The following is a 26079-nucleotide window of genomic DNA, read 5'->3' on the forward strand; positions in this document are numbered from 1 at the left end:
GGTCTGCAAGCAGGAGTATTCGCACAATCCGCAGCAGCGTCGTGGGAGTCGGCATGATAGCGGAATGGAGACCGTCAGAGAACCCGCTAACCCGCCTGTGCGCAGTATTGCGGACTATATGCAGGGTGATCTCGAAAAGGGTTCGAAGTACGTACGAGTTGCCGAAGAGACAACTTGCAAGCCTCGTGGAACCTGAAGATCAAGAACCACTGGTTGACAGGGCTGCAGCAGCAGAAGGGACACGCTCCGCATCCTGTCTACCTGTTTTAAAGCCATTGTCACATCCATGGATAAAGCGACTCTCGAGGAGTACCAAAGAAGTGACTCGTCGTTACGGCGTTGTTACGAGAGCGTTGGTAAAAAGGTGATTGTAAATAATCGAGAAACAAGCTACTTTCTTGCCGATGTAATATTAAATCGGAAGCAAAAGCTACTGTCGGAGAAGGAACTCGAGCAACTGGTTGAGCCGAGACAGCTGCGAGAGACGGTGCTCAAGCTCGCCCACGAAGGAATCCTCGCCGGTCATCAAGGAATCTCCCGAACAACTGAATTGCCGAATTTTACTGGCTAGGAGTTCAATCGGAAATCAAGAGGTTTGTGAAGTCCTGCGACATTTCTCAGCGGACTGTCCCACGCCATTTAGTCGGACGAGCTCTGCTTGGTACCATGCCAGTCATTGAGGCCCTGTTTTCTCGCGTGGGCATCGACATCGTCGGCCTTTTGGCACCGACATCTTCCAAGGGCAACAGGTACATCGTAACCATGGTGGATATTGCGACAAGTTATCCAGGCGCCTGTCAAAGTGGCTTTTTGGGCGAGTTGGTTACATGCTTCAGAATGGGGCATACCGCTAACGCACACGGACGAGGAAGAGACAACAGAACAGGCGCTAACTTTCAACTGATTGTTCATCTTCGAAAGTAATAGTATAAATAGATCCGTACGCAAAACTTCGACTCATCGCACATGAAAACCTGGCGCGTCAAGAAAGGAAGGTCAAGAAAGGCCAACAAGATGCTGCTTCCATATCAATCATCCCGTTCTAAGCTGGTGAAGCGAGCAATTGCCAGTCTTTGTTTTGACAACGCGCTTCGCAAATCATGCCCCCATAAGATGTCTAGTAGTTTTGTTAATCAGAAGGAGCGCCTTTCACTGGCAGGTTACCCTGGCCGTGTACTTATCTCAGTAGCGGACAGTAGGCTAAAAAAGTTAAATAGACAGAGTGGCACTTTTGTAAAGAGTTCTGAAGGAATGAAAAAGGTTGTCGTGCCGTATATTCACAACATGTCACACGCCCTGAAGAAAATTGGCCAGAAGGTCAAGGTAGATCTGCTGTTTTCCGCCCCTCAGAAACTAATGAGCATTTGCAAGGCCGCAGACCTCTTAGCCAAGAGACGCGAAGAATGTGTGAAGAAACATCAGTATACATTTGTTTCATGTGTAAACAACGTAGTGTATCGGTTCCCGTTTTCTTGCGGCAAGGTTTACTTTGGGCAGTCGGGGAGATGCCTGAATGGTAGGCTAAGAGAACATAGGCAGAAGTTGGGCCGATATCGACATGGGCACGTGTCTGTGCATTGTAATGACTGTGGGTGTGAAGCGTTGTTCAACGAATTCACAGTGGTATATAGGAATGCCGATAAGACTACGAGAGAGATTGTGGAAGCCGCCCTGACCGCGAGGGCCGGTGTTAGTTGTGTCAGCTGCCCGTCGGTGGCGCTCACTGCTAATGAATTGGCCTTTCTTGACGAGGCAGGTTTTCATGTGCGATGAGTAGAACTTTTGCGTACGGATCTATTTATACTATTGCTTTCGAAAATGAACAACCAGTTAAAAGTTAGCGCCTCTCCTGTTGTCTTTTCCTCGTCCGTGTGTGTTTGCGCTATGCCCCATTCTGATCCAGACGCCAACGCACTGCCTTCAAGTGATAGCAAGATCGTGGCAGAAGGGATAATGGAAATGCTGTCCCGAGTGGCCTTACCACGCGGAATAGTAAGTGACCGCGGGACAAGCTTCATGTCGTCGGTAATTAAGGAATTCAGCCGACTACTATCAATTAAGCAATTACCGACAACCCCATGTCATCCGATGGCCAATGGGTTGGTGGAGCGATTCAACGGCACGTTGAAACGCATATTCCGACGAGTGTGTCAGGAGTGCCCGAAGAAATGGGACCGCTACCTCGGGCCCCTCCTCTTCGCTTATCGAGAGGTGCCACAAAAGAGTACTGGGTACTCGCCGTTCGAGTTACTATACGGCCGGTACGTTCGTGGGCCCGTGACGATTTTGAAAGACCTGTGGACTAACCCAAAGCTGGATGACGTGACCAATTCGGCATACGAATATATCGTAGAATTGCGGGATAGACTCCAACGAACCTGCGAAATTGCGTCTCAGGGCCTTGCGAAGGCCAGAAGAGCTATTATGATCGCAATGCGGAGAAACAGGACTTATGCGTGGGGGACGAAGTTCTCGTGCTGCTACCCGCGGATCACAACAAACAGATCCTCACATGGAAGGAACCTCTTACTGTGATAGACAAGAAGAGCCCATTGGAATATGCTGTGGACCTTGGTCACAAAACCACCGTCTTCCGCATCAACATGCTCAAAAGGTATGAGCTGTGGAAGGCCACCGACACGTCCACGACGACAGATGCTGCTGTGACGTCAGTCAACCAAATAGAAACTGACGACGCGGAGAATTCACTTCATGCCCCACTCGTGGAAACGCAGAATTGGCGAGACGTGGCTGTAGGCTCTAACCTTACTAAAAACCAGCTGAAACAAGCAGAGGTGTTGCTTGAAACATATCACGACATATTCTCTGATTTGCCAGGAAAAACCGATGTGCTTCCAGTGCCACCTCAACCTAACGACAGATATACCCATCCATGTCAAGCAATATCCGATGCCATTCGCAGGTAAAGAAGCCGTGGAAAAAGAGATTCCAAGAAATGTTGCACTTAGGCATCATTGAAAACTCGGCATCTGCTTATCAGGCACCGATTGTTGTCGTCAAGAAAAAGGACGGTACGAAGCACCTGTGCATTGACTTTCGGCAGCTGAATAGTGTAGTCGTAGCGGATTCAGAGCCGATACAACGACCCGACATGGTGCTCGCACAACTCACGGGACGTCAGTATTTTTCGAATATCGAGTTTACTAAAGGATACTGGCAGGTGCCGGTGTCAAGCGCATCCAAAGAGCTTACAGCATTTGCATGCGATTAGGGCTTGTACCAGTTCCGATTCATGCCGCCAGGCATTAAGGCTGCAACCGCCGTATTTAATCGGCTGATGAAAGAGGTTTTTGGCGCCGTCCCCAACGTATACTACTATTTTGACGATGTTCTCGTCGCCACCAAAACATGGGAGGAACATCTGGCGACCTTACTTCAAATATTCGAGCGCGTACGAGCCGCCCATCTCACTGTAAAGCCCAAGGAAAGTGAGATAGCATTCCTGACAAGTTTCCTTGGCCACGATGTAGGACAAGGCATGTTACAGCCAGTGAATGAAAGATCGCAAAAATCACGTCTGCGAAGTGGCCGGAAACTAAGAAGGAACTCCGAGCTTTTCTTGCCTTACTGGCTATTATAGGGAGCTTGTACCAAACTTTGCAGAGCTCGCGCATCCTCTCACAGAACTCACACGGAAAGGATGCGCGAATAAACTTGACTGGCGGGACGTCCACCAGAAGACATTTGAAAGACTCAAGGGGATGCTATCACAACGCCCTCTAGTAAGAGCACCCGACCTCGAGAAACTCTATGTATTGCGCACTGACTCATCGCCAACAAGTCCGGGGACGTACTGCTGCAAGAGCACAACGGACACTTACATCCAGTGTCCTACGCCAGCAGGAAACGTCTACCACGCGAAGCGGCATATTCGACCATCGAACGAGAACGCCTCGCCATTGTGTGGGGTGTGCAGAAGTTCCATGTCTACCTCTATGGCCGGCCTTTCACCTTGCCGTCTGACCACCAACTCCTCAGATACATCAACTCGGCCCGACAAGTAAACACACGGATACTCCGTTTGAGTTCAGCGCTGATGGACTATGACTTCCGCGTGGATTATATACGAGGCTCCGATATTGTCGGTGCAGACTATACGACCGAATGTCTAGTGGTGTAGAATAGTCTCTCCACGAGCTGGACGAGTGGTGTAAAGCCGCATCGAATTTTCACCTATTTAGACAATTTGTTATACGCTTTGTGAGTGTATCCACCCTTGCCTTGTCTTGCCGCCCCGCTCATGTTGAACTGAGGCGAAGTGTGCTGAGAGGACGATGAACGAGCGTCGGCGTCGTGTGGTGTCGACTTTGAAGTGCGCGGGCTCCCCGTGATGATGATCGGCGTGCGGGACCGATGAAGGAAAGCGCGCGTGGTGCGCGGGCCCCGGGAACGCAGCTCGACCGACGAGGCAGAAGGCCTGGCCGGCGGAGACAGAGGATGAACTCGACGAGAGCGCATGATGTTCTGGCTCCGTTCCGGCTTCGCCATCATCGCGGCCTCCTGAGCTTGGCCTCGCCCCGGCTCCTGTGACCGGCCTACCCTTCCTTGGCTCGGGCTTCGTCCCGGGCAGGTCTTCCTAACAGGTCCACACCCGCGTGCCGTCCACGAGCCTGGGCCACGCCCCAGTGCCCGTCTCCCAGACAGCACGCCGCCATTGGACCAATATTGGCCCAACGTCGGCAAATGACGGCTGCAATATTGGCCCACGTCGGCAAATCACGCTCGCGCTACTTTCACCCGCATCGGCCCGACGTTGGCTAGCCGCCGTTGGGCCGATGCGGGTTTGCCGGCTTCGGGCCGATGTGGGCTAGCCAGCGTCGGTCCGAGACGGGCCTACCGTTATTCAGCCGATGATGGCAAGCCGTCATTGGGCCTGTGTATGCTAGCCGATGCTGGCGTGGTGTTGGCCCCGCCGACGTCGGGTAGCCGCCGGTGTGACCGTTTACACCCGTTATTATGTTTTAGCAGTGGTGGCTTACCGTGCGTTAAGTACGGTAGTACTGTACCGTCGTGGTCTGCACGTAGCTAGTTTATATGGTGAGACCGGCAGTAGTTGCTCGATGCGTAAAGTAACTTGATCAGGCAGGCTGATACGCGTGTTATAAAGTAAAATGGCTGCGTGCCGACCACGGCAGTTCGGTATTACTGTGGTTACTCTACTGTAAGTCAGCAGCGCTAAAATAGGCTATTCGCGGCCCAACGGCATTCATCGACTACCACTGGTGCCATATTCGAAAAATGCTGCCTAATTAGAACGACTGCTCCACTGATGTCTTAGTGTGCGATTAAGACCCACAATTCTGTCGAACCGTGCAAGGCCGAGAACGAAAGTCAATATTATCTCTAACAAAACTAAATTGATGAAAGGCCTGCTGCACCAACTACGCATGCGTCTGAGAAATTAAGGAGCAACACATTTGCAAGGTGATAAACACAAATTTATTCACAGAGATGAACACACGCCAGCAGTTCCGGAATAATTATGTCATAAAGGAATATCTAAACATCTATAGATACCGTAGCCAACATCTAAAACAACCCCACAGCCACCGTATTCCTCAAAAAAAGCAGGACAATCCAAATCGAAAAGGGGGTCAGGTGCAAAATCGTGAGCAGGGTTCCCCTTCAGAGGGGGGGGGGGCGAAGGTTCATCGCGGCGCTTCCCCCCTCCCTATTAAGTCAATGCGTTTGGCAGACCTTGCGCCCACCTCTTCCTAGGTGACTACGGGGGCCGGCCGCCCCCTGCCCCACTTTGCGCACGCCTATGCGAAGAGTTACAATCTCTCCAACGTTATGCGCGGCACATTCACGATAAATATTGAAAGAACTAGAACGGGCAAAAATAGGAATAAGGATTAACAAAGAATATGATAGCTGCTTGCGTTTTGCGGACGATATCGCGCCTTTCAGTAACGACGGTGCCGAATCACGAAAAAAATTCTGGAGATGTAAACGAAGGCAGCATTAAAGTAGGATTAAAGACGGACCCGAAGAAAAGAAACATAATGTTAGGCGGCTCGCCGAAAAAGCGAGATTAAGAGTGGCAACTAGACTAGAAGATTGTGCATAAGCGTGAGCTAATTGCGAGCAGAGGAGCACCCCCCCCCCTCCGCGTTTATTAAATTCACCAAGGAACGGTAGGTATTCGCAACACATGACTGGCAATTAAATTAGCGTTATCCTTTAAGCGGAAATTGCAATTTTTTCAGTGATAACTTAAGGGCCAAAAAGATGGATAAACTGCTCCACACGACGCGAAAAACATTGCGAGCGGTACCACAAGATCCCATGAACTCTACATCAAAACAAGATAGACACGCAGGCATTCCTAATCTAAAGGTAAGATTGTAACAGAAAGGAATTGTGCATAAAAACCACTCACGTGTGCCCGTTGGATCGCTAAAAACACGAGCGAATAAAAAATGCAAGCGCACCATATCAGAATACACAAAACACGATGGTCAACAGAAAATACGCGATAAGAAGAGAACAAAAATCTGATGACACGTAACAGTAGTGAACACGTGGCCTTATATGAGGTGAGCGAGTTCAACATGGAAGCAGGGGGCCCCTGCTTTCTCGCTGCGGTGATCTCTGCCGAAAACAATGCCGGAATCCTGCCGCGTATCCGTCTCGTGCACGATTTTCACTTTCCACCACACATGTCCACACACCGCACTTCTTGAAGAATTCTGCTGGTCGGAGTGAAAAAAACCTGCTCCCGCAGTTACGATTGTCCCTCCGTCGGGACGGCTACCCTACCGTGCCTGGTCAAGCGAGTTTCGCGACAATGACGCTGAACGAGACGAAGGGAGCGGGGGGGGGGGGGGGGGGTAGAGGTTGAAGGAGACGAAAAAAAAAATCGATTTCTCCCTTCTTGAAAGCACGGCTCAGCCTACCACAATGGTGTGCGTGCCCCCCAGCATGTCTATGGGCATGCCGTTTGAGAAAGGCGTTCGTCGAATTTTCAATGCATCACTTGTTGCCACATGTCGCTACATGAACACTTTGCGTACACCACGTTGGAACACGTGTTTGTGAGTTCGTTAAAGATGGTCAGCGGGCTAGTTGATTTGGAAACATTCAAATGACAAAACGTGTCTTCACTTCGTCCGGTCTTTTTTGCACCATACCTATTTTTCTCAAGTAATGAACCAACTAGTTCAGCAACACGCCTTGCTGAGCTATTTACTATTTTCATAAAGTAAAATTATGTGACATCACTGAAGCAAATGCACTTGTTACGCTTGACCCAAACACGCGCGTGAGTAAATATGTGTAAACACAGAGATCGGAAACTGTCCGTGTATTATATGAGCGCTCGCGCCACAGATTCAGCGGCTGAAAGGATAGAGCACTATAAATATGATGACAGGCTCGATTCATGCACAGAATTAGTATTCAAATAAAACTTCTTCCGCTAAAAGCATTCGTGCGGGAATGTTTGGGTGAATTTTGATGCTGAATACATTAGTAAAGTCGGCCGACCAGTGGCAAAAACATTTACAAAACAGAAGTACTTCGAATTTGACCCATGAAGTTAATGGTATGTGTTATAACGTTTCAACATTTTTGATAGCGTTGAACAACTGGTCAACGAAGTGGCCATCTAATATGAGTCAGTTATTCTTCTAAAGACCACCTTTTCTGGTAGAAAAGTGACTGTGCTAGTGATAGTTGTTAGTCGTTGTCATTGCAGAAACTAATAAGAGAATGCAAGCTATTCAGTCGGCGATACTTCACTCTAAATACGGTTACCTATAATGTAACTTTTGGGCGTGAGTAACTTATGGAATAAAGGTTACAAAGGAGTTTATTTTCATGTTTTCGTTATTTTGCGGTGCCTAAAAGTTACAAAAATCCACATTTCGAGCAATGCATACGTTACCAGCGCGAAAAGCGCAGTGTAACCTGTCCGTAGTAACCTATGAACAACGCTGTAACTTATGTGTACACAGCCTCACCGCGTCCCTCGCCAAAAAAGAAAGGAAGGGTAAAAGCATGGTGAAAGTATACCGCAGCCGCAAGCGCGGCTTCTCCTCCGCTTGGCGGTCGGCTGCGTTCGACGCCATGAAGTCTAGACCGCGGGAAGACGCCGCCACGACAGGCGCAGCGCATGCGCACCGCGTGCATAGCATGCAGCGTGCAGCGCCGAATCGCCCGGGCAGCACGCGTGAGGCACGCCATTTCCTGGCGGCGCTTGTAAACTTTGTTTCCAATTCGCTTCCTTGGGATTGTGTGCGTTGCGTGAAACCGGTGATGCCGCTGAGCAGCAAAGACATGTGGGGTGTGCTGCGTGGCAGCTGCAACGAAACTTCTTGTGATTGTCGGCGTTACGTCGTTTTTTGTTCACCGGACGACTCCGCAGCAAACGCCATTCGTTGCGACTACTGCAACCACTGCCCAGCGGCTCATGGCCGAATAACTGACTTGGGTAAGTGGCTTTTGTTTCAGATACACTTTGACGGCATGTGAGGTCTTCCTGATTTCAATACTTGTCAAATCGGGACCTTTCTCAGCTGGTAAGAGCGGCCACGTTTGTGGATTTTGTTGTTAGAGTGCTTGTCTTAGCTGTATATATATATATATATATATATATATATATATATATATATATATATATATATATATATATATATATATGAGTTTTAGTCAGTTTATCATTGCGCATGACTGACCTATTGCTCGCGACACAGTGTAGAGAGATATTTTTGTCGATTTATCTGCTATCTGTGCTCCTTTTTATAGCAGAGTACCAGCGCAGCTGCGTCATGTTGTCATGTGCTATCTTTGAAAAGTAGGGTGATTATCCTTCTCCAAATAAAAATCGCCATCTCATGTGTGCTCGTGCGCAGCGGTGATTACGGGTTTTCGTGTAGTCATAAATGCGCAAGCTTCCAGTGCATGGCTGCGGCATCAATATTTTAAACCAGAGTTCTAGAACTCTGTGCGTGCTTTCTGTACTTGTGAAGTGAGTTCTGCGCCGTAAGCTTTTGACGATACGCTTGGGGCACGAGTGAATATACTTAATGTGTGGTGCCACAGAATTATGCTTTATGCAACACATAAACGACACTGGTTGTCTGAGGGTTCAGCGCACCATATTGTGCAGACGGCATCGATAGCCTGACAGAATTTTACGTTTTGTTACGACACGATTCTGTCTCTTATTTCATTGTGTATTTACGTAGGTGGTACAGAACAAGGCAGTGGAGTTGTTGAAGTGCCTACGCAGAGCGCGCAGCCTGAGCACTCGAAAGGTTAGTGGGCGCAGCACACTTGGAATTTTTTTTTCTGTCCGCCGCGGCGGTTCTGTGGGTACGGTGCTCGGCTGCCTACCCGCAGGTCGCGGGTACGACCCCGGCCGCGGCGGTCGCATTTCGGTGGAAGCGAAATGGTAGAAGCCCGTGTGCGTTGTCAGTGCATGTTAGAAAACACCAGGTGGTCGAAATTTCCGTAGCCCTCCACTGCGGTGTCCCTAATAATCATATCTGGTTTTGGGACGTAAAACCCCAGATATGATGATTATTAGAATGTTTGTTTGTCCAAAAAAAAAGTTCTTATTTTGCTGCCTCTCCCTCTTCCTATGGCTTGTTTCTGTATGCTTTCGCATGTTCACGAATGCGCACGCTTCGTTTTACGGCGCCGGAGTTTATTTGACATGATTTCTCGATATCTCTGCGCATCTCGCTCCTTGTGCATTGAGTTATGTGTCGCAACCTTTCAGAGGCCAACTGCGGGCACGAATAATCGCATTTGTGTGGCCACTGCGCAGTCCATGCTTAGTTGAACATTTAAGCCAGCCTGTTCATCTAAGGTGCCAGTGCAGTAGGGAGAGTAAGCCCAAACGCCAGATTTAGGGTGCCCTTAGCAACTTCTAATTTCGCAAAACCTTAATCACGTTATGGCCCTCTCGAGCCATCAGTGAAGTTTGTGACGTGCGTACGTATTCAGTGATTATACTGAAACCGTTTCATGTCTCGCGTGATCGATGCACCGAATTTCACACCGAAGCCACGTTTGCCTGCCGAAACAGAAATCGCACGATAGAAATTTTGATTTTTAATAGTTCAGCACCGTAGGCCAATACCACGTAACCTTGTATGTTTTCTAGTACTACGTATCACTGTAAGAATGAAGACGCGTCAAAAACTTTGATCTATGGGCATTTTACCAGTGGCTTATGCAGTTGATGCTTCTGAAATCACAGCTTTGAAAACGGAACTCTGTTCCAAAACGTCGCAATTACTGATCCGGTATTGGATACATGATAAGTTATTTAGTGCAGATGTCTAAACAGCATAAGGCGGCGAAGTGTTTTATTAAATTTTTGACGCCGCTGCACATTAAAAGTTATTCTGTCCACTCCCTGGCGCATAATTCATGAACATATATAGCTATATATAAGACCACAAGAGCATGGCTAACGAGGATAGTGCGTTACAAGGAACCACTGCATAGAGTGTCTTGGCAGGCATTAAATCGGTTATTTGTTCGCAACTTTTCATTGCAGATGAGACAATGTTTTCGGAAGACCATCCATTATCAGACCTATCAGAACATGAGCTAGACCTTGAGGAACAGCCTGGCGTCGCTTGCCATGAAGGTAAATTGTGCTGCAACCCACTAGTCACTCCTTGCAAACACACGCGTAGCATAACGGCAAATAGTAGACGGTGGCGTGTTAGTATATTGCCTATTTTTCTTCAAGGAGTAATATTATTACGAATTAACCACTTAAGAACCATATTATAAGGAACCAATAATATTAAGAACCACCGAACAGTGCTTGTTACCGTTGCCTTCTGAGAACACTAATGCATTGCTTATGAAGTAGAGCTGTCGTTTCTATAAACTGAATGGTGTACTTTCGTTCCATTTAGTTATGGTTTGCATGAAACTGTTCGAAGGTACAGCTATTGCATATTATGTGGCAGGCCCGTAGCCAGGAAATTTTTTCTGGAAGGGGGAGGCACTTTCGGAAAGCCTTGAAACACACCCATTTTTATTATTTTCGGTAAAACACATACAACCATTAGAATTTCGGGGGGGGGAGGGGGAGGGGCACCCCTCTGGCTACGGGCCTGTTACGTGGCAACCGTGGAGAATGAGATTTCCCACATCGCCGCTTGTAATGATACCGTTTTAGGACTTTAAAGCCGTATGTATATATATTTATTTACTTATTTGAAAGTACCTTACATGGCCACGTGGGCATTGGGTAAGGGGGGCGTAACAGAAACTGCATACACAAAAGGTATAAACCAATTTACATGAGGTAAACAAAACTGATATGCAAGAGCAAAGCATGTCAAACAAGGAAGTAGTACAATAAAAATGCTATAAACGGTCGATGATACAGGAACCAGGCTCAAAGGTAACATCAAAAGTGAAATACAAGTTACATAGAATAATTTTGTGCCCAATAAAATACATAGACAAATACATGTGATACAGCGGATACCATGGAATAAGGGAGGTGGGAGGGGGGACTACAACATGAAAGCATCGCACATGTAACTACGTAATCAACTGAATGACCCCTGAAAACATTAATAATTCTCTATGATAAGTTGGGCAGAACATGGTTTGCTGGTGATATGCGCGTTAAGGGACTGCCGAAATTTCACCGAGTCAGCTTCCCCGACTGTAGCATTAGGTAAGCTATTCCATAGTCGTATGGCACGCGGAAGAGCCGAATAGTTGAAGGCGTCAGTGTTACCGTAAAGTCGCGTGAAACTTAGATTATTTTGTATTCTACGAGATGTGTGAGGTGATGTATGCAGGCCTAAGACATGATGGTCGAACTGGTACACATATTTATGGAATAGCGACAACAGGGCAATATTGCGACGATCACTTAACAACTCGAGGGAAAGAGAGAGTTTTATTTGTGTCACACTTGAACGATAGTTATAGTTTTGAGCAATGAAACGAGCGGCTCTGTTTTGGATTGATTCTAATGAGGTAATCAAATACTTTTGATGGGGAGACCAGATAGAAGAGGAAAACTCAAGTTGTGGGCGGACGAATGTTTGGAAAGCAAGTTTGCGAATGAGGGAGGGCGAGCTTCGAAGGTTGCGACGTAAGTACCCTAATGACTTAGAAGCGTTGGCACATACGTTAGTAATATGGGTAGTCCATGAAAGGTTCGGAGTAAGGGTGATGCCTAGATATTTGAAAGAAGAGACCTCGGATAATGTGCTGTTATTTATACTGTACCAAAAGTTGGATTTGGAATGCTTCCTGCTAAAAGACATTACTTTGCATTTTGTTGAGTTCAAGTGCATTAGCCATGTGGCACACCAATCGGTAATTAAGTCGAGGTCTTCTTGAAGGGCCATGTGGTCGGTGGAACTGTGAATCGGGCGATATATAATGCAGTCGTCAGCGAATATGCGCATGCAGGATGATATGTTATTGGGCAAGTCGTTGATATAAATTAGAAACAATAGGGGACCAAGTACGCTCCCTTGAGGTACGCCTGAGGAAACATAAGAAAAAGATGAGGAGACATTGTTGGCCATGGTGAATGGCTGCCTGTTGGAAAGGAAATTTCGGAGCCAGGATAGAGTTAAGGAATCCAGTTTTATTGCGGATAGCTTGATGAAGAGGCGACAATGTGCAACGCGGTCAAATGCCTTAGAGAAATCAAGGAAGATACAGTCTGTTTGTAAGTTTGAGTCCATGTTAAAGTGCAAATCTGTTGTTAATTCCAGTAGTTGAGTCTCGCATGACAAACCTCTCCGGAACCCGTGCTGTTTAGCGAAAAAGAAGTTATTAGATTCGAGATGACTGTAAACATGAGATGCGATAATATGTTCCATCATCTTACAACAAATGCACGTTAATGAAATGGGTCGGTAATTACCAACTATGTTTTTGTCGCCATTTTTAAAGATGGGTACAACTTTGGCGATTTTCCAATCGGTGGGTATCTGACCAGTGTTTCGAGATTGCTTGAAAATGTGGAATGAAATCTTACTAGAAACCGAGACCGTATTCTTTAGAATTTTGGAGTTAATATTATCGATACCTGATGTAGTGGATAGCTTAAGATTATCAATTAAGTGCGCGATACCTTCGATTGAAATGTCTATGGGTGTCATGTATTGGTAGTCACAATCAGTGACCACTGGCAGCTTATCTAAGCTTTCATTCGTGAATATGGATGAAAAAAAATGATTGAAGGCAGATGAACACTGATTGTCTGGAAGAGGAGCACCGTTATCGTCGTGTAACACAATGCGGTTAACGTGATCATTGGGGCGCAAGATTTGCCAGAATTTCTTAGGGTTAGACTTGAGCAGTGAGGGGAGATCATGAGCAAAGTACATATCTTTTGCAGCAGAAAGAGCATAGCAGTAATCTTTTGCGCAGAAGTCATATTTTTCCCAGGAAGTCGCGTTGCCCGAACGTTTTGCGGCTTTGTATAAGCGTTTCTTTTTGTTACGAAGCTGTCGAAGATGTTTACTGAACCACGGATTGTTTTTATCGGCTGTTATTTTGATAAGAGGCACGTGTTGGTCGACCAGTGCGCACAACATCTCTTTGAACCTTATCCAGTTATCTTCAATGGGTCTTGAGTAAAATGACGGCAAAAGTGAGAGGCTAAAGAAGGAGTCAAGCTCTTTGTTAATTTCGGCATAGTTTCCTTTGCAATAATCGCGTATGGTTTTTGTTTCAACTCCAGCGAATTGAAAAGGAACGTTTATGGTTGTTTGGAGTAGGTTGTGGTCACTGAAACCGTCTAGATGTGTAATCTGCCCTATAGTCTCTGGTGCGTTCGTAAGAATCAGATCTAACAGATTATTACCGCGAGTCGGTAGATGAACAACCTGGCATAAGTTAAAGTCTACCGTTAGATCAATAAATTCTGTTGAGAGGCGACATGATGAGGACAGCTGTGACCAGTCAATTAGGGGGAAATTGAAGTCACCAAGGAGGTAAGTGAATTTGGTCGAACAAAGTTCTGTTGCTTTATCGATGCTAGACCGGAGTTCATTAGCGAAGTAGTTTGTGGAGTCAGGGGGCGGTAGGAAATTCCAAACAGAACCTTCGTGGTGGAACTGAGACACACAACCCACACAACCTCTAGCTCAGAATTTGTGTTGATAACATGGGAGGTGATCGTTTTTTTTTATTGCGAGAAGGACACCACCACCTCTTTTTTTGGTGCGGTCACAGCGGTATATATTATGGGTGTCCGCTAAAGAAGCGATTTCACTGTCGGAAATATCAGGGTGCAGCCATGTTTCCGTCAGCGCAAGAACGTCACAATCGCAGTCATCAAGATAGGAAGCAAGATGGTCACGTTTTGACATTACACTCCGAATATTTGTGAATGATAATGAAAAGGATGGAGCAACGCGGTGCACTGGAGACGTCCCGGTACCTAGCTATCTGTTGAGTTCAACCACTGATGCAGTGCTGACATCGTATGCGTACGTTTTGTCGCCAATGCGCAGCCGGTCCACTGATAATTTGAAGGGTTTTTTGTGTGTCCTAGCATGTTCGATCAACTTTTGCCGAGCTTGCCTTGTGGCCAAAGAAAAATCTTCTCTGATGTAGAAATCAGAGCCTTTCAGTTTTCTAGCATTCGCCAGGATTCGCTCTTTGTCCTTATAGTAAGTCAGTTTAGTGATAACAGGCCTTCGTTTTGAATCTGAAAACTTTCCCAATCTGTGGGCTCTGTCGAACTGTATACTGTCTGCAGCTATATCGAGTTTATTGGAGCAGAAGGCCATCATTTTCCTTTCCGTAGCAGTCCAGTCTTCCTTAGCGTCATCTTCGATGCCAAAGAACAGAAGATTTGAACGACGCATTCTGTTTTCGGTGTCATTGCATCTGGACGCGATCTTTTCCATCCGCTCTGAAAGGGTGCGCAATGAGTTAGGTCCGCTATTCGAATCATCCGAGGGATTTTTCGCCTCAAGTGCTAGAATTTTAGCATTTAGCACTTTGACTCTGCCGTCAGCCTCAGACTGTTTGTCTTTGGCTAATTTCAGATCGGCGCTTAGAGACTCGTTCACCTGTTTAAGCTCACGCACCATATCTGAAGCAGATGCACGATCACGATGAACACTTTTTAGATCAGTAAGTAGAGCAGCCTGTCCTTCCTCAAGTTTACATATCCTTTCGATGTTAGCAGCTTGTGTTTGCTCTAGCCGGCGTATTGTCTCTAATGCGGTGGCAAGGGAATCTGCCTCCGCCTTAGTCATTGGGCCAGGGTTTAATTCTACGTCCCCAGACAAGACAAGCAACAGTTCAAATAAGGCAGAACACATGTTACTTAAAACAGCTAATGAGCATATAAAAACATTACGGGCATCAACTGGGCACGACACCTTGAGCAAGCAGTAGTTACTGGTCTTGAAAGACACAGCACCATTCAAGTAACTAACCTGCAAAAGCAGTGGGCGTAAGTTTGCCATCCTTGCAGCGGTGCCGTGCCCGAAGTGGATTGTGGTCGGCCAGTCTTTATAACCCGCGCCCGCGCTAGCAGTGACGAGTGACGTAGTCGCAGATCCGTGTTGCCTGATTCCTGGGCTGATTGTGTCCAGAGTTGGCATCGGGAATGCAGGTGCTGACCTAGTCCAATAGTCGGTGCTTGTTAGGCAGGAATCCCATGCTCCGGCGCAGAAGAACCAAGTTATGGTAGCCTGCAAAATCAGTGGGCGTAAGTTTGCCATCCTTGCAGCGGTGCCGTGCCCGAAGTGGATTGTGGTCGGCCAGTCTTTATAACCCGCGCCCGCGCTAGCGGTGACGAGTGACGTAGTCGCAGATCCGTGTAGCCTGATTCCTGGGCTGATTGTGTCCAGAGTTGGCATCGGGAATGCAGGTGCTGACCTAGTCCAATAGTCGGTGCTTGTTAGGCAGGAATCCCATGCTCCGGCGCAGAAGAACCAAGTTATGGTAGCCTGCAAAAGCAGTGGGCGTAAGTTTGCCATCCTTGCAGCGGTGCCGTGCCTGAAGTGGATTGTGGTCGGCCAGTCTTTATAACCCGCGCCCGCGCTAGCGGTGACGAGTGACGTAGTCGCAGATCCGTGTTGCCTGATTCCTGGGCTGATTGTGTCCAGAGTTGGCATCGGGAATGCAGGTGCTGACCTAGTCCAATAGTCGGTGCTTGTTAGGCAGGAATCCCATGCTCCGGCGCAGAAGAACCAAGTTATGGTAGCCTGCAAAAGCAGTGGGCGTAAGTTTGCCATCCTTGCAGCGGTGCCGTGCCCGAAGTGGATTGTGGTCGGTTAGTCTTTATAACCCGCGCCCGCGCTAGCGGTGACGAGTGACGTAGTCGCAGATCCGTGTTGCCTGATTCCTGGGCTGATTGTGTCCAGAGTTGGCATCGGGAATGCAGGTGCTGACCTAGTCCAATAGTCGGTGCTTGTTAGGCAGGAATCCCATGCTCCGGCGCAGAAGACCAAGTTATGGTAGCCTGCAAAAGCAGTGGGCGTAAGTTTGCCATCCTTGCAGCGGTGCCGTGCCCGAAGTGGATTGTGGTCGGCCAGTCTTTATAACCCGCGCCCGCGCTAGCGGTGACGAGTGACGTAGTCGCAGATCCGTGTTGCCTGATTCCTGGGCTGATTTTGTCCAGAGTTGGCATCGGGAATGCAGGTGCTGACCTAGTCCAATAGTCGGTGCTTGTTAGGCAGGAATCCCATGCTCCGGCGCAGAAGAACCAAGTTATGGTAGCCTGCAAAAGCAGTGGGCGTAAGTTTGCCATCCTTGCAGCGGTGCCGTGCCCGAAGTGGATTGTGGTCGGCCAGTCTTTATAACCCGCGCCCGCGCTAGCGGTGACGAGTGACGTAGTCGCAGATCCGTGTTGCCTGATTCCTGGGCTGATTGTGTCCAGAGTTGGCATCGGGAATGCAGGTGCTGACCTAGTCCAATAGTCGGTGCTTGTTAGGCAGGAATCCCATGCTCCGGCGCAGAAGAACCAAGTTATGGTAGCCTGCAAAAGCAGTGGGCGTAAGTTTGCCATCCTTGCAGCGGTGCCGTGCCCGAAGTGGATTGTGGTCGGCAAGTCTTTATAACCCGCGCCCGCGCTAGCGGTGACGAGTGACGTAGTCGCAGATCCGTGTTGCCTGATTCCTGGGCTGATTGTGTCCAGAGTTGGCATCGGGAATGCAGGTGCTGACCTAGTCCCATAGTCGGTGCTTGTTAGGCAGGAATCCCATGCTCCGGCGCATGGTAGCCTTATGGGCGTAAGTTTGCCATCCTTGCAGTGGTGCCGTGCCTGAAGTGGATTGTGGTCGGCCAGTCTTTATAACCCGCGCCCGCGCTAGCGGTGACGAGTGACGTAGTCGCAGATCCGTGTTGCCTGATTCCTGGGCTGACTGTGTCCAGAGTTGGCATCGGGAATGCAGGTACTGACCTAGTCCAATAGTCGGTGCTTGTTAGGCAGGAATCCCATGCTCCGGCGCAGAAGAACCAAGTTATGGTAGCCTGCAAAAGCAGTGGGCGTAAGTTTGCCATCCTTGCAGCGGTGCCGTGCCCGAAGTGGATTGTGGTCGGTTAGTCTTTATAACCCGCGCCCGCGCTAGCGGTGACGAGTGACGTAGTCGCAGATCCGTGTTGCCTGATTCCTGGGCTGATTGTGTCCAGAGTTGGCATCGGGAATGCAGGTGCTGACCTAGTCCAATAGTCGGTGCTTGTTAGGCAGGAACCCCATGCTCCGGCGCAGAAGACCAAGTTATGGTAGCCTGCAAAAGCAGTGGGCGTAAGTTTGCCATCCTTGCAGCGGTGCCGTGCCCGAAGTGGATTGTGGTCGGCCAGTCTTTATAACCCGCGCCCGCGCTAGCGGTGACGAGTGACGTAGTCGCAGATCCGTGTTGCCTGATTCCTGGGCTGATTTTGTCCAGAGTTGGCATCGGGAATGCAGGTGCTGACCTAGTCCAATAGTCGGTGGTTGTTAGGCAGGAATCCCATGCTCCGGCGCAGAAGAACCAAGTTATGGTAGCCTGCAAAAGCAGTGGGCGTAAGTTTGCCATCGTTGCAGCGGTGCCGTGCCCGAAGTGGATTGTGGTCGGCCAGTCTTTATAACTCGCGCCCGCGCTAGCGGTGACGAGTGACGTAGTCGCAGATCCGTGTTGCCTGATTCCTGGGCTGATTGTGTCCAGAGTTGGCATCGGGAATGCAGGTGCTGACCTAGTCCAATAGTCGGTGCTTGTTAGGCAGGAATCCCATGCTGCGGCGCAGAAGAACCAAGTTATGGTAGCCTGCAAAAGCAGTGGGCGTAAGTTTGCCATCCTTGCAGCGGTGCCGTGCCCGCTATATATATATATATATATATATATATATATATATATATATATATATAAATGTACATGAAGATAGAGAGAGAGAGAGGGATTTTGCTGCACGTGTGTACAATTAGTGTCGTCGGTGTTTGCAGGGGTGTCGCAAGAAATTCCTTCCACCTCAGCACCGCGGGAAAGCGTCAGTGAAGCACCTCGGTCTTCAAAAGCCGGCAAGGTCGGCAAACACACATGTTCAGAGTGTACATTTACCACCAGATATTTTTACACCTTTGTGAGACATGTACGGGAACTGCACCTGAGCAAGGTTGATTTGATATGCACAAGGTGCAGAAAGAGATTCCTGATCATGGCGCAGTACAAACTGCATACGGACAGCGGATGCGCATCATCTCAAATCAATGACTGTGGCATTCACAGTAGTCTTAAAAAAGCAACCGAGCGTGTCCCCGGCTCAGACGCAGACATTTGTTTCTACGGCCGAAAATGTATGCAGTGCCTCGTTCGATGCAGCATCAGGGTATGCCGAGAATGATGTGCACAATGCGGTAGACGATTTTTCTAGTACAGATATCCTCACAAAGCTCTCATATCTGGCGAGACAGCTTGAGTCGCACTATCGATGTCCGATAGGGGGAGTCGATGCAGTTGTTGCGGGGGTAAAAGATATTTTATCGACTGCTGGAACATCCGTTAATGTGTCTGCAGTTGAAAATGACAGATCAAGAAAGGCACTATATGCTTCTCAAGGAATTTATGTTCCAGCAGAGGAAGTGAAACTTCGGCATGGTGAGAAAGGTTACTTTGTGCCACTGGAGAGACTGATTGAGAACTTGCTACATCACCCGAGCTATGCGCGCCTCTTTCAGTGTGCATTGGAGACGTCAAATGATGCGTTGCTAAGAGATTTCACTGACGGAACACGTTTTCAAATGCACCCAATTGCAAGTTCTCATCAGATGAACACTATTGTGATGCTTTTGTACAGCGATGATATTGAATTGACCAATCCTCTAGGCATGAAAGAGGCCGTAGAGGCAAGCTAACTGTGTTTTATGTCTCTTTTGTTAACATTCCGCCGTCAGAAAGATCCAAAATAGCCAGCATATTCTTACTTGGAGTGGGAAAAGCAAGTGCGCTTAAATCACAAGAAGCAAAGCATTTGCTCCTTCAAGACTTTGTTTCCACGTTAAATTCACTCCAAAGTGGCTGTGCACTAAAGACTGCCTGTGGTAAAGAAGTCTTGTTTGGTTTTTTGCTCGCCTATGTTGGGGACTCCTTGGCATGCCACAATATAGCAGGCTTTAAAGAAAGCTTCAGTAAGAATGTCCGTTTGGCGTGCCGGACCTGCAAAGTTCCTACAACTGATTTTCATAACTTTCATTATGAAATACAATGCCCACTACGTACAGAGTCCCAGTACCAAGAGTATTTGCTAGCGCTTGAGGCAGCAACTTCAAAAAAGGACCGTACTGAATTGTCAGCACAGTGCGGAATTAAGTCAAGATCTGTACTTGCGGAAATCGCTAATTTCTCAGTCCTCACAGACTTGCTATATGACCCAATGCACATTCTGTTAGAGGGGGTCGTTCCTCTGGAGGTGGCATTGTTCAGTAAGTTTGTTGTCAGGGAGGCAATGTGGATGAGTTTCAGCGAACTGAATGCTGCCTTGTCACAGTTCTGCTTTCATAGACATGTCAGTAAAAGTGATTACCCCCGGAGCTTTGAGTCAGACTTCAGCTTTCCATGTTCGGCAAGCTCCAGCTTAATGCTACTTCTGCATTTTCTCATTATTATCGATGGATATATGCCTGAAGAGGCTGCACAAGATCCTCATTGCGAATGTTTTCGGCTGCTGTGCGTCATCACACAATTATTCATTTCTCCTGTTATCTCCCCAGATGCACTCAGGGACATTGAATGCATGGTAGCGCGCCATAACGAGCTTTTTGTGCAACTATATGGTTCTGATTCATTCAAACCGAAACTGCACATGCTGGTGCATATGGTTTCTCAAATACGGAGATTTGGTCCTTCCCACCACCATTGGACCATGCGATTTGAAAGTAAAAATGCTCTTCCGAAATCAAAAAAGTTCTGGAATTTCACAAACATTCCATTATCTGTTGCCAATTACTATCAGATGAGAATGTCCAATGACTTGTGGGAGGGGCCGCGTCAGCCCAAGCTGGTGGCTACGGAAAGTGTCACTGCAACAAATGTAGGTGCACCAGTGTGCTTGACGTTGGATTTTTTGCCATCTGGACTGGACCCTTGTGCTATTGGCCTGACAGCTATGTCCATGCACTCTGCCTTTGTCTCTGGTGTCAAAATCTCTGTTTCTGATGTGGTTGTATTTCAACAAAATGAGGTTCCGATGTTTGGCGAAACAGAAACAATTGTACCTTGGTTAGGCAGGACTTTCATCTCTCTTCTGGTCTTAGCCAAAGTGAGCTATTCACAACGGCTGAATGCATTTTTGCTGCTGAAGACACCGCACGGTGTTGTGATTAAACCTGAACTGCTTTTGTATCCCTGGCAATATATACTTACGCCAGAAATGATGTCGTTTATGCTGTCACAAAATGTATCCATGAGTCACCTTGTAATGCCTGTGATTTTGGCGCCTTTTATTCCTATCGTTGCTTCATGCGAATAAAATGCAGCATGTACTTGGTGTGAGAGATCCCTTGTGAATAAAGCTTGTTTTCTTTCTGCTTAAGAATTTCATGACTGGCTCCTTCACAATATGCCAGAATTCTGACAGCGTTCAGCCTGTCCTGCAAGGAAAAGCAGTTTCAGAGAGGCTGCAAAAAAACTTTCCCAGCAGCTACGCGCAGAATTGACCTTGTTTCTGGAGCAAGTTTTCCTCTTCGCTGTTGAACCATGCTGTTCTATTTCGCTGTTTTAGATTGAGTTCACAGATCCTAATTTTAGATCTAAAGATACACCACAGCACGCAGCTTAAGTCATATGGTTAGTTACAACCTTGGTTACATAGTTACTGGTTACGCATTCCTGAATGGCTCTGTAGCCATTCAGAAAGTTTGCATGAGCCACTGGTTTGGATAATGCACGGTGGAGCTTCTAACAGTGCATGGGCAGGTGCTCGCGCTGTGTTTTTCAGATATCACATGTATTCTCGAATGCGGAAAAAGGTACATCATAGCGCCAGCATGCGATTAAACCTTGAATTAAGTCGCAAGTGCTACTCTGTTATATCAGTGGCCCTTGCTGATATTGTGCATCATCTTTCTGTGGCGAGGGATAGAAGGATCTGCATTTTTTTTTCTTTTAGTGAGAATAATCTCATTACCACTGGGAACAAAGGGGAGCGTCGCTCAGTGTACAAAGTCCTTGGTGAAGCACTCGCCGCGAAATACCCAATGATGTTGTGGGGTGAGCCTGAAGAGCACCTTTTGGCTACGAGGACCCATGTTTATGTACTCTGAAAAGCGCTGTGTATAACAAGCTGATGCTCCTTTCAAATGAGAGTATACTTTTTATTCCAATCGTTGTAGGCAGATCTGTTCGCTTCACTGGTTCATGTCAGAGCACACCTTGTCCTTCATCGGCATTCAAAGGTTTACAAGTGTGCTCTGTTTCATTTTTACTTCCTCAAAGAACTAATGCAGCAAATTTGGTGGTGCTAACTGTTCTAAGTTAATGTCTTTAGAGTGCATATGACTATTAAATATGTGCCACTTTAGGTAGAAAAAAAAACAGTTTTTAATTTGGAGGTCGCAAGCATATTTAATTTCTTTCAGAGCCTATTCATCAAGAGGTTGACTGTGGCTCGAAAGGTGCGGAATCACAGAAAATCGAAAAGAGCGCATGTCACTGTTCTTTCAGCCACCACTGAGATCACAAAGGAGAATGCTGTTGCCGAGCTACAGGTTTGTTTGCATGTGCAATTTAGATTACATAGTTTTGAACATTGGTAACTCGTAGTCACTTTCTTTCTTTCAATGTGTTTCAGGCCTTGAAAGCGACCCATTTGAGCGCCGTGACGCTTGACACAGAAAGGATGCAGGCCCTCCTTAAAGTGACGTACGAAGAACGCTGCAAAAGCCATGATGATCCACTGCCCCAGTATTTCTTGCTAGAAGAAATTGTAAGTGCAAGTCTATTTCCGAGTCTCAAAGAATGCATCGCCAAGAATGCATGCCGGCATTTTCTAATATTCTGCTGCACGGAATAGTAGGTCACTGATATATAAAACTGTGAATTCTGTAAATTCCGATGCTACTCTCGCGTCGAATTGCGCCAAGCGAGATTTTCTCTACCATCGTGATAAAGGAGCGCGATTTATTGCCTAAATGCACCGAAACGTTGCCTCCGAGACGGCATACGCAGCCTGATCTCGGAGGTCATGACCAAGATTAGCGACAGCGCGAAAGAGATGCGTCAATATATTAGTGCTCTGAAGACGTCACGTGTATCAGAAGCGGCTGAGTAAGTTGTGCTCTCAGTTATCGAAATTCTCCTTTGCTACTTAAGACGTTTTGCAATCGCACGGCCTGTGAATCTTGTTGCCGTAGTGTGCTCCGCCGTGCAGAACCATGGAGCAAAAAAAACAGCTTCGGAAGGAGCTCATGAGTCGTGCACAAGCCAACTGTCATGATGTGCGCGGTAGGCTCATCTGGTGCGTTGTGCTTGTGGGTTTGTGCTGTGCCGTGCGCTGACGAAGACGACGATGAGATCAGAAAAGGCGGCATCGTGTCTTCTAAGTCAACCCAAGCCAGGGAAGAAGAGAGAAGGGGAAGAAGACGAGGAGAGCTTCGGTAACGAAAACCGAACGAAGCAGTAGCAGGGTGAAGCGCTCGTCGGGTCCTGGTCCCGAAGCCTACCCCTGTGCCTGGTGACCGCTCGAGCCTGGCTCCCGTCTACCAGGCGCTCCAGCAGCCGGCGCCGGTCCGTTGTTCTCGGACCCAGGCGTACTCCAGACCTGGGACTACTACTGGCTGTCCGGGACGTCTTTGCCACATCGGCTTTGCCGCACGCTCCGCTCCGACCATGCCTGTGTCATCGCTGCTGTCGGCGTAAGATGCAGCACAACTCATCGACTGATCCGCCCTCGACCGTCACACGGTGAAGTGATCACACAAATCTTGTGTAGTGCAGTGGGGGACTACGCTGAGGGTCAGACCTTGAGTCCTTCAAGGTCGTGCTAGTAGCTATAGGGCAGTTCTTCGCTGTTGCATTGTAACGCGCCAAGCTTCATCATCATTTTGTGGCATTAAAGCCTTATAACGTCAAGCTGCAAATGTCGTCGTCCGTCTCGGCAACAATTCTTTAAGTTGCCGTGATTACCCGAACCTTATCCCTCACACCAACCTCTTCTAACTAAATGTTTTGTTTTACGGGTCGATTGATTCCGCGCAGGCGGTATATTTGCGCACTTGATCAATAAAAACGGTTTATGCGTGACAGCACGTGTTCATCTACATGAAACGTATGTGGACTCGTGTTTAAGCTGAGGTTTTTGTCATTCTATGCTGTATTTGGTGTCACCAGTGCGCCTAATCTCACACTATTTTGAAGCAATGTGTTCTGTATACGACTACGTCTTGCTGTGGGTGCGCGAATACTCAAATAGTGAGCGGACGAATCATTCGAATCGCGATGATAGAGGGAAAGGGCGACGTGATGGCGGCCTACGAGGCCGTGCCGTCGTCGATGCATTACTTTAGATGCAGGAGAAAGCGCGAGGTCGTTTCGGCTGAAGCACTCAGGCAGAGCGTTCTCGGTGCATCATTGCGAGCCACGCCGCCCCCTTTTTGCCTGGCCGCGAGTGGACCGCGCTACCATGACCCCTGAGATCGGCTAATCTCGGAGGCCATGGTATATCTAGTATGCAATAGTCGGAATATTCGACGTGAACACCCGCACAGTGCTAGAGGTCGCGTGCGCCGAGGACATATACTCTCGCGCTCAAGGTCGTCTAGCGAATGATCCATGTCATTTTTGGCACAAAAGTAGCCTCGAGCATAACGCAGCCGTAGTGCATGGTCCTTTGTCTGTCGCGCATATTGATCTTGCGGTAATCCACATGCTGTAAACTTGGAATAGCCCTTCCGTATTCTGAAGGAAAACTGAAAAGGAACATGCTCTATGCAAAAAGATTCCAGCAAAATGCAGAACTGAGAGCCTCATTGGTATTCAGCACAGCAGAACATCACGCATTCATTAGCATCCTAGCAAAAAAAGCACCTTATTTGTTCAACAGGGATCCCATATATAAAATGTTTTCTTTAGTTTCGTTACGCCCATGCTAAAAAATAATATGGCCTAGCTTGAAAACTTCACGAGATGTATAAACCAAGGTCTTGGCACCTTCCTCAATCAAACACCAAAAACATGCAGACTCTCTGAACAGGCTGGTTGTTATTATTTCAACTGAGAAGAAACAAATTAGTTGCCTTCTTTTTTAAATTTAAAGGCACAGGAGTATCGCTCTGGAGCATGCCAGTACTATTTGGAGCTATGCTTCGAAATCTAAGTATTGAAATAGTCTTAAGCAGTGTGCATGCAGTAGCTAAGTGCTCCGAAATGCATATTTAGGTGCTCCAAACTGCTCCAAAACTAACATTTTGTTGCTCCAAATCTCGATTCGTGAGGGGGACCAGTGCACTTATCCAGTAATTAATTGTTATTAAATGGTCGAAATTAATATTGTATTGCTTTACGTCCTCATATCATGAGGGATATTAGAAAGAAAGCTTTATTTTGTCGTTAATATTAATCATCACTCTTGCTTTATCTTGACTGTTTTTCTCCAGCTTTGCATCGAAGTCGAGCTTAGGTTTAAAAGCAGCATTGGTGACCTGGAGAGAAAGCTAAGAGTAGTGTCGGAAGCGTTTTCATGCAAAGAACAACGTGAATGCACATTCATCGACATCGTCAAGCACTTGCAAGGCCATTCAAGGCACACGCTTATCAACGAGGTTTGTGGAATGATTACTAGATGCGTACACTTATCAATTACTGTTGCATCAAGCGCTTTTTCACAATTTGAATTTCGCTTTAATTATCACAGTAATATAAGAATGCTCCAAATTCTTGTTTTTTTACGAATCTCACTTGAGTATGCTGAGAAAGAATTTTTGCCGTGCTGTTTCTTCATGGCGCTATTGTGATATTTCACAGATGGCTCTACCGGATGACGTGCAAATCACTGCACCCCATGTGTATACCTGTCCTGAACACACTTGCGTTTACGCTGGAAGCGCTGAGCAAATAATCCGGATGGCTAATAGAAATATAGAGCGGGCCCTCATTTTTTGCCTGCTGACATATTACATCAAAAATCTAGAGTACCCGCCTGCTTTCTCACCGGTCCTTGTCCTGCTGCAAAAGATTGCCTTGCCGGACACACCCGTGCCTCGTGGACTGCTCACAAACCGCCTGAAGAATCTTCTTTTGCTCTTGAGAAAGAAGAATGTGTGCTAACCTTGTACTCCACTGATATTTTTGTTCGTCTTGGTTTTGTGCACCGTTTTGCTGGTTGGATATTACATTGTATACAGGTCACATTGCAGCATATATGAGAGTTGCCTTTTGAGTCCTTGAGAAAGCACGAAGGACATTTTAATAAAGGACGTTTTGAAAGTAACCTATGTCTTTTCGATTGCTGTATACCTTTGCAAAGGTTACATTCCGAAAGAAAAGGGTGTAACCTATATAAACAAGATTTAACCTTTAATTTTGTAACCATTAGAAAGGTTACAAATGTAAAGGTTACACTTATGTAACTTTTAGGTTATAGGTGCACAAAAATGTGAAAAAGTTCACCTTTGCA

The 26079-nt window shown here is 47.3% G+C and overlaps 1 pseudogene; it reads left to right on the top strand.

The window, feature by feature from the left end:
* Window positions 1-666: 666 nt before the first annotated feature.
* LOC119382277 (uncharacterized) lies at window positions 667-25762 on the top strand (annotated as a pseudogene).
* The last annotated feature ends 317 nt before the right edge of the window (window positions 25763-26079 follow it).

This window comes from Rhipicephalus sanguineus, chromosome 2 (assembly GCF_013339695.2).
Source record: "Rhipicephalus sanguineus isolate Rsan-2018 chromosome 2, BIME_Rsan_1.4, whole genome shotgun sequence".
In the NCBI taxonomy this organism is placed as follows: Eukaryota; Metazoa; Arthropoda; class Arachnida; order Ixodida; family Ixodidae; genus Rhipicephalus; species Rhipicephalus sanguineus.